Genomic DNA, 9,796 nt, shown 5'->3' with positions numbered 1-9,796 from the left:
CAGATCCTGACTTGGCCCCATGGGAATGTCCTTTGGGCAGCAGGATCACCCTACAAGTGCTGCAGGAATTGTCTGCAGGCTCCTGCAGTGCCTGGTGGTGCTCCCTTGCCAGAGGCACCTCAGGCCAGGGGGGCACATCTGGGCTGCTGTGTCTGGCTCTGGGACTCCCTGTTCTGGGCAGTGAGGAGGAGCTGCAGAGGCTCTGCAGGACTGATAGGATGGGCTTTGTGGGGAGGCAGGAGAAGCTGAGGGACCTGGGCTGCTGGAGCTTCTGAAGAGAAGGCCCAGGGCTCCTCCTGCAACTGCTCCAAGGGTGGTTCCAGAGAGTCAAAGAATCAGCAAAGTTGGAAAAGACCTTGGAGATCATCAAGTCCAAACTGTGCCTTGACTCTGCCTTGTCTCCCTGAGCCTCCTCTTCTCCAGGATAAACAACCCCAGCTCCCTCAACCATTCCGCACAGGACTTGTGTTCCAGACCCCTCGCCAGCCTTGTTGCCCTTCTCTGGACATGCTCCAGCCCCTCCATGGCCTTCCTAAATTGGGGGCCCAGAACTGGACACAGCACTCAAGGTGTGGCCTCACCAGTGCTGAGTGCAGGAAAAGAATCACTGCCCTGCTCCTGCTGGCCACACCATTCCTGATCCAGGCCAGGAGCCATTGGCCTTCTTGCCCACCTGGGCACACTGCTGGCTCATGTCCAGCCTGCTGTCCATCTGTGCCCCCAGGTCCCTTTCTGCCTGGCTGCTGTCCAGCCACTCTGTCCCCAGCCTGTAGTGCTGCAGGGGTTGTTGTGGCCAAAGTGCAGGACCCGGCACTTGGACTTGTTCAACCTCACATTGTTGGATTTGGGCCCTGGATCCAGCCTGTCCAGGGCCCTCTGCAGATCCCTCCTACCCTCCAGCAGATCCACACTCACACCCAGCTTGGTGCCATCTGCAAATTTGCTGATGCTGGACTCAGTCCCCTCATGCAGATCATCTGTGCTGATATTGAAATCCACGCTGGCTGGCTCTGATCCCTCAGCCATCCTGTGGGTGCCCTGTGATGGCACTCAAGGTGATCTGTTCCATAACCGTGCCAGGCACCCAGGGCAGGCTGACAGGCCTGGAGTTCCCCAGCTCCTCCTTCCAGCCCTTCTTGGGGATGGGCTGACATTGGCACCTCCAGTCCTCTGGGACCTCCCTGCTGAGCCAGCACTGGTGGTACATGATGGAGAGCAGCTTGGGGAGCTCATCCACCAGTTCCCTCATCCCCCTGGGATGGATCCCATCTGCTCCCAGAGACACCTGTGAGCATCTGAGTGGCTCAGCAGGTCCCCAGCTTCTTCCTCCTGGATTCCAGGGGGCTGTTCTGCTCCCTGTGCCCATCCACCAGCTCAGGAGAACACTTGTCCTGAGGATGACCTGTCTTATTCTTGAAAAATGAGGCAAAGAAGGGGTTAGGTACCTCAGCATTTCCCTCATATTTTGTAACCCCATCTCCCCCAATAATGAATACAGATTGTCCTTGTACCTCTATTTGCCATTAATGTGTTTATAGAAACCTTTTTCTTATCCCTCACAGAAGTGGCCTGGTTAAGTCTTAAGCTTTCACTTCTCTAATTTTCTTTCTGCATCACCGAACAACATCCTTTAACATTTCCTGAGTTACTTGCCTCTCTGTCCGAAGGTGATGCACCTTATTTTTTCCCCAAGTTCCTGCAAAAGGCCCATCACATACAGAACTTCACCTGTTGGCTAAAGTACACCTCAGAGGAGGAAAATACAAGAGTCTATAAATTAAAACAGGGAAAGCAAGCAAGGAAAGTAAAAGAAGAGGCTGGGAAGGCTAACAAAAACTGGGACCCCCTTGATCACTTACTTCCTCCTACCCTTGCAGTACCTCAAATCCTTCCTCCAATTCCTCTTGCTGTGGAGCCAATTCCTCCTCCTCTCCCAGCTGTCATTCCTTTACCACCTCCTCACCCAGTTACACCTCCACCACCTTCCCCTCAGCCCTCTCCTTACTCTCTTTACCCTTCACTACTGTCCCCTTACCTCTACCATCTCATGCACCCCTTATTCACCAGCGAGTTCCTGCTCTGCCTCCCCCACCACAAATGAGAAGCCAAACAACATCTCAGAATCTCATGCCCAAGAGTGAAGTTAACCAGTCAGCCTCCACAGCTGATGTTGTAACACCCGGTCCAAAGAGGCTGAAGTGGGAAAATTGTTCCCTCTCAGAGAAGTTCCCATGTGCAGGGTGGCCAGTGAGATTGGATTTGTAAACGCTCACTTGACTGTGGCCGAAGTTAGAAACTTTAAGAAAGAATTGTGAAATTTAGTGGAAGACCTAGTAGGAATAGCAAATCAACTTGATCCATTTTTAGGCCCTAATATTTATACATGGGGAGAATTGAACTCCATCTTTAACATCCTATTTTCCCCAGAAGAGATTCGATTAATAAGAACTGAAGGAATTAAAATTTGGGAGTGAGAAAACCAGCTTGGGCCCCCAGGTGACTAAACAATGCCTTTAGTGGAGCCTGACTGGGACCCTAATCAAGAAGGGAGAAGGAATATGAGAGATTACAGGTCCCTGATGACCTGAGGGATAAAAGAATCAGTCCCTAGAGGGAGTAATACCAGGTTAGCGTTTGACGGCACCCAGGAAAAAGATGAGACCCCAGCACCATGGCTTAATGGGCTAAAGCAAAACTTCCAGATTTACTCTGATGTTGACCCAGACAGCCCAGAAGGCCAATCTCAGGTTCTGTGTGGTCAGGGATGACCCTGAGAATCCTTTTTTCCCAGCCTGGTGTTTCAAAGAAGGAGTCTGAATTCTTTGGCTTTGGTTTCCAAGGTTGTTTATTGTTTCTTATTTTTAACATTTTTTCTCTGGCCTGCCAGAGGTCAGACAGAGGCACACTCCCTGCTCCCAGGCTTGTGTCTACGTTTTATACTATGAACTATGTGTACTTTATTTATCATTATTTTCCAATACCTAAAGCCACACAGCAGGGGACTTTCAGTATTAATCAAAACAAATGCACCATTTATTGAGTGCCCACAGCAAATGCGATAGAAGGATTAGAAAGAATATGAAGGACAGAGAGAGAAAAGGAAGGGGGGAATAGCTACCAACAGAGAGATGAAATCCTCGTGGTCGTGCCAAGAGATCCGTCTGGTCACGCTGGGGAGAGTCTCAAAGACTTTGGTTAACTCAGGACTCTTTTATAATCTACCGCCAGGAGGGGAGCAGGATGGCACATGGAGGGCACAGTGGAGAATAAATCCATTGGGAGCAGGTACAGACAGTCCAGTTCTGAACAGCACAAACCGGTGCCAGCAGTGAGCGGGGCCTGTTGTTTCAGGACTGGTTCTTATGGGAAACATCCCGCTTCCCATGGCAGACATCCCGCTCCAGTCAGGCCAGCACCCCTGGGTTAGAATTTGAAGGGTCTCAGTCTCAGTCCTTGGGGAGGGCTTCAATCTCTGTCCTTGACTGTGGTCGTGAGGCAAATGAGGGATCTTTGGACCGTGTCTTACAGAATGACATCCCAAAGCATAAAAAATTTCTGCATTTTCCTGTAAAAAAAATTAATGAATGAATAAATGATAATTATTAGTTCTAATTTATTTACAATAGTATTATTCTATATTTGTATGACCAAATTTTAATATTTGTCTTTTAAAATCTATGCATTATTAGGAAGCAAAAAATTTATTGGTCATTGGTTTTAAGTAACACAATTCCCTTCATTAATTCATAGACCAGGGTGGCTTTGGTTTCTCCTGCTTTATGCTAATTAGTCCTATTTTAAATCCTTTTGTAATCTTTTTTATCATTTTCAGAGGGTAAAAGGGGCCACTGTGGGGTCCCTGGAGACATTTCTGGGGCATATTTGGGGCAATTTTGGGTCTGGGGAAAGAATTCAGAGAGAACCTTGAGAGTCTGGAGGGCCCTTGGCGGAGCTGGGTTGGGCATTTGGAGGGGCACTCAGGGATTCTAAGGGGTCAGTTCGGGGTCCGGGGCAGCACCTGGGGGTCCAGGGAGGCCCTTGGAGGTCAGGGAGGGGAATTTGGGGCCCTTCGGGGTCCGGGAGGGCCCTTGTGAGGCTCGAACGGGGCTCCCTGGGGCGCAGGGGGTGATGGGAGTTGTAAGCGCGGGCATCATACGGTTTAACGGGGCCGCGGAGCATCACGGGAGTTCGGAACGCAGCTGCAATGGCTCTCGGTGGGGCGCGGGGCATGACGGGAGATGAAGTCCCGGCTAGAATAGCGCTGGATGTGCGCCGAGGAGCATGCTGGGAGCTGTAGTCCCGGAAGTGGTTCGAACACCATGTTTGGGGGTCCGGGAAGGCTCTTGGGGGACGGTTTTGCGTCCGAGCCGCGACTTGAGGCCCTGGCAGGGAACGCAAACGGTTCGGGAGCCCTTGGGAGGAGGTCTGGGACCTCTGACCAGGCTCTTTAGGGTGCGGGGCACGGCAGGAGTTTCAGGCGCGGGACTGTGTTCTGAGGGGCTCTGGGGCCGCGGGGGAGGAAAGATGAATTCCCAGAAGTGGCTGTACCGGGCATCTGTGGGGTTGGGAGCACTCAGGGGATCCGGGGACGCTGTGGGAGATCCCGAATGGGCGCTGAGGGAACACTGAGGGATCCTGGAAGGTCTGGGGGACACTTCTGGGACAGATGCGGGCGGATGCCCGGGTTCTGTGGAGTGCAGGGCATGACGGGAGTTGTAGTCCTGGCTTCAATTCGGCTGTATTCGGCCGCGGGGCATGATGGGAGATGTAGGCAAAAAATGTGGCGCCCATTTAGGCACCGCCCCCAGACCCGAATCCGAGGTGCTGATTAGCTGCAACTCGTGATAGGCGGGAGCCTTGGCAAATGGGATGCGTTGTAGGTGGGAACAGCCAAATCACCCTCCTCCAGTCCCTGCCACTACAGCCAATTCATTCCCAGTACAGACCAGTATAACTCCAGTAAAGTCCATTTCATCCCAAGTAGAACCCAGTTCAATGCCAATGTCCCTCCAGTCCCTCCCAGTGCAGCCCAGTCCGTCCCAATACACCTGAATTCATTCCCAGTCGTTCCCAGTTCCTCCCAGTGTCATCCACAGGATGCCCCGGTGTCCCCAGTATTCTCTGCAATCATCCCAGTGTCCCCAGTGAGTCCCAGTCACCCCCAGTGTCACTCCCAGTATGTCAAGTGTTTCCCACAGCGTTCCCAATGTTCCCCAGTATGTCCCAGTCCTTCCCAGTGTCTCCCACAGTGTTCCCAGTGTCCCCAGTATGTCCCAGACCTCCCCAGTATCACTCCCAGAATGTCCCAGTGTTTCCCACAGCGTTCCCAGTGTTCCCCAGTATGTCCCAGTCCTCCATAGTGTTTCCAAGGACAGTTTCATTTCTCACAGTGGCCGTAGCAGCCAAATCCAGCAGTGGGGTCAGTGCAGTGCCCATGGCCACAGCCCCTTGCAGGGGCCCAGTGCAGCTTGGGCTGATGATCCACCCTCACAGCTGGCCCAGGGCAGCTCTGCAGTGGCTTTGGTGGCACCTGGGGCTGGCACACACCTGAGCAGTGTTTCTGTTTGCACTGGGGAAATCAGCAGTTTGAGATTGCTGCAAAAAGTACAAAAAGTGAAAACCCCACTTAGGTTGGGTGCAACCAGCTCTGCAAGCACAGCAGGGCCCAGGGGAGTGAGGACAGACAGGATGGGGCTGGGCAATATGGAGCAAGTTGTCCACATAGGGTCAGAGCTCCAGGCACAGCTTCTGTGAGCAGGCCAGAGCTGCTGAGGAGAGACCCTGGGTCAATATCAATCACAGAATGCTGCAATCACCTCTTCTCTAAAGTGAAATAAAATAAAATACATCCTTTAAAATAGAAAAGTGTATTTCTTACAAGTTTTTTGAAATCTTTCTGCATAATTGGACCAGGAAAACTTTAATGACCCTCTCAGGACTTTGATGTTGTTTACATCAGACTCAGTCCCTGAGAGTGTCTTCAAAAAACTTCTCAACAATTCAAAAATAAATTGAAACTCTGAAGTTTCTTGAAGTTTTAATTGTTCTACTGAGACACACGACTGAGAAAGTGTCCCCAGGTTCCAGTCAGAGCAGAACACTGGAGGCAGTGATGGCAGCTGGGCACAAACAAGGCAAAGGTGTCTCTGGTGCTGAGCAAAGCTGGATGTGTTTCAGGAATGCAAAGGCCAAAGCCTGAGCCCCAGCCCCTGGCCAGGCTGATCCTGTCCCTCCCTCCTTGCTCAGGGCTCTTCCCGGGATGGGCACTGGCATGTGGGGATGTGCAATGGCAAGGGCAGGAGCATGGGGCGGCCCCTGCCAGGCTGCTGAGCAGGGTCAAGGAGGCAATGAGGCCCCAGGCCTGCAAGGGTCACTTGTCTCCTGCTCCTGCCTCAGGTCCAGGCCCAGCAGCCATGGCCAAAGTGCTGCCCAAGTTGGCTCTGGCAGGGCTGTCTTGCAGCTGCTGCCCATCCCTGTGCCCTGTGCAGCCCAGGCTGTCCCACGGTGTCCCTGCCCTGTGCCTCTGTCCCTGCAGGCTGTTGGCATCCCCCGGCTGCCCCACCTGGCTGGGCCCTTCCTTTGCTGACAGCTCTGCCTCCTGCCTGCCTCTGCCTTCCCACACAAAGCCTGGGGCTGACCCAGACTCCTTCTCTGGGACGTGCTGCACCACAGCCCTGGCCTGGGAGGGAAATTCTTTTCTCTTGGTTCCCATTCTGGGTCTTCACAGCTGCACTTGGTGGCATTATTGATATCTCAGGTTCATTTCCACTATGAAGAAGAGGTCTAATATATTTGAATCCACCTTTCTCATCCTCACAGGCTGTTCTTGTTCTGCCCTCAGTCTCCACTGAACCCAGGACTTCCAGCTCCCATACAGTGATCATGTTCTTGGGGCCTCCAAATCCCATCCTGTGAGATCTCTGGTCCTGCTCAAAGGTTTTCAGCCTTGGAGATGTGATTTAAGTCCAGGAATGTCTGAGTACATTTTTGCCAAAAGCTTGTACTAGGAAATATAATACAGAATAATGCACTCTGTCTTTGACTGAGGGCAGATTTAGATTTTCTGTAAGGATGAAATATTTTGTGATGACAGTGTCAGGACACTGGCACATGTTGCCCTTGGAATAGAAACCCCATCCCTGGATGTGTTTAAGGTCAGGTGCTTTGTACAACCTGAACGAGTGAAGGTGTTCCTGGGTAATGGAAGATGAGTTTTACCAGAGGCTCTTTTAGGTCTCTTCTAACTCAAACCATTTTACAATTCTTTGATTCTTATATCCCAACTGCTTCTCCGCAGGGCTGCAAGTACCTATGCACACCATGCCAGCATTTTAATTTGGCCTAATTCCCAACATTTCCTTAAAAAGGAAAGAATTGCCATATCAGGGACAAGAATTGCCATGTTTATGGAGGAACCATTGAAAGCCCAAAAAGTAAAGAAACTGAAAACAACATCTCAGTGTGAAATATTCACCAAGCGGGACAACGGCAGAGACTCTAATGATGACCACCCAGCTGAGGATGGGAGTTTCTGCCTTAGGGTCTGAGTATCAGGATGGAAAGTCACTCCCAGGAGGAATCCCTGTGCATTTCCCTCTGCCATGGCTCTGCCCTTCCTGATCCAGCAGCTGTGAAGCAGCAGAGATGGGGCAGTGCAGGGACAGGGCTGGCTCTGACAGGGCTGTTGTGGTTTAGGAATGGTGCTCTCCAATTTACTACTCCCACTACAAAGACCACGTGTCTCCCCAGATTTATATTCCCGCCATTGTCCCCCACCCCACAGAGGCTTTACCTGCCTGGCCCTGCTTGATCTCAGCCCACGTTTCACAGTCAGGGATAACCTGGAGATTGTGTCCATGGTTAAATCCACCCCTCGCTCACGAGCCCATCTGAAGGTTGCATCTCTTCCCTGATAACTTGAGGTGTCCAGAAATAACTCACCCTTGTGTGGCCAGTCCAGATCCCCCTGAGACACTTTAATCCTGGCAACCCCATCCTCCTGTCCGTTGTTGTCATGCTCTTCGGTGCCTGACTCTTGGGCACGTGAGCATCCACAGGAGGGACTTGCACAGCCAACTTCTCCCCCAGACAGAGATGTCATGCCCCAGTCCAGCAGCTGTAGAGAGTTAGGGATATGCGTGCAGAAGAAATCGGGCTGTACGGTCAGTCAGGACATCCTCCCCCCTACAGTCAGACCTTTGCTTTGTACCTGCGCTCGGAGGATTCTGACACCGACTCGGGCTTTAACAAAAAGGGAGCAGTGGCATACAAGGTCACTAGCTGCAGCGCTCCTGCGTGGGTTAAGGGGATAACAGAGTAAGATGGAACCCCACTTACAGACTGGCGGAAAATAAAAATGGCTTGCGCGGAGTGGGCTCTGTCTGCAAAACTGGTGTTCCCGGTCCGTGTTGGGGGGGCAGGCAGAAACCAAAGAACCTACTCCCTGGTAAACCCGAAAGTCGTGCAGGCAATTGTTAAAGCAGTTGCAGACAGGGAGATTAATTCTGCCCGTTTCTGATCTGCACCGTGCTCTGGGCAGCTTCCTCCAGGAAAGCAGCAAGCACAGCCAGGTGAGTGGATGGGCAGGGCGGCTCAGCTGCTCCCGGGGGCAGCTCGAAGGGCAGCCTCTACCCCGTCCACTCCGTGTCCCCCCAGGCCAGCGCCTTCGACAAGCAGCTGCTGGAGGAGGCTGTCCTGCCCTGCCTGCTGGAGGTGCTCCCCAGCTGGTGGCATGAGGCGGGCCTGCCGCCGGAGCACGCCGGGGGCCGCCTGTTCAGCACTGACATCGCCAACCAGTCCTACCTGCTCATGAGCGGCTGGGAGCCGCGGGCAGCCACAACCGCCCCCACCCCGCCATAAACTCCTGTTCCCCCGGAACTCGCCTGGTCCCTCCTGCACCACCAAGCCCCGGATCGCCCCGCCCCAGCAAGAATGCCCCGCCCTGGTCCCGCCCCCGGTCCCGCCCCCTCACTGCATGCGTGGAGCGCCCTGCCCCGTCCCGCGGCTCAGCCAATCGTGTTGCGTCGCGTGGCTGTCGCCAGGCAGTGCGCGGCCGTTGGGTGTGAAGTGGCCAAGCGGGGCGCCGTCCGCCCGCCGTTTAAAATGCTGCGGGGCGGGCGAGCAGCGGCGCCGCCGCGGAGGTGAACGTGCCACAGGGCCAGAGATGTGGCCTTGAGGTGCAGTCCCGAGCGGGGAGGCTGTGGTGAGGTGGGCAGGGGAAGGGAGAATGTTGCTTATTGGAGGGAGCCCCAAAGAGTGGCTGGAAGGGATGCTGGCTGATCAAGGACCCCCCAGGAGTGGAGGGAGGGCGTATCGGCTGATGGGGTGTCCCAAGGAGAGGTTGGGGAGAGTTGGGGCGTCCGCTGGTGGGGAGAAGCGGCCGGAGCACTTGCACAGGCCGGTGGTGGGGAGGCCGGCGGGGCCTGTCGGAGTAGGCTCAGCCTGGCTGGTGGGTATGGCTAACGCCGCCCTCCTGCAGGACCATGGCGCAGGTCCTGTTCGAGGCAGACCTGCACGGGCTGCTGAAGCTGGACACACTGATCCCAAACGCGCCACCTGCGCGATGGCAGCGCAAGGCCAAGGAGAGCAGCCCCGTCAGCGTGTCGCCCATGAAGCTGGCCAATCGCTCCCACAGCTCCAGCAAGACGCCGTCCAAGATACCCGGTGAGCGCCAGCCACCAGCGGCAGAGGTTGAGTGCGGGAGCCTCGCCCAGGCTGCACATCTGTAGCCATGGGGCTCTGGGCTCCCTGCCACACTGCCCTACCGGCTACTGCTCAGGCAGGAGGAGGTGGGCTG

This window comes from Melospiza melodia, unplaced genomic scaffold, assembly GCF_035770615.1.
Source record: "Melospiza melodia melodia isolate bMelMel2 unplaced genomic scaffold, bMelMel2.pri scaffold_28, whole genome shotgun sequence".
NCBI lineage: Eukaryota > Metazoa > Chordata > Aves > Passeriformes > Passerellidae > Melospiza > Melospiza melodia.
The sequence above is the reverse complement of the archived record's forward strand: the minus strand, read 5'-3'. Positions refer to the sequence as shown.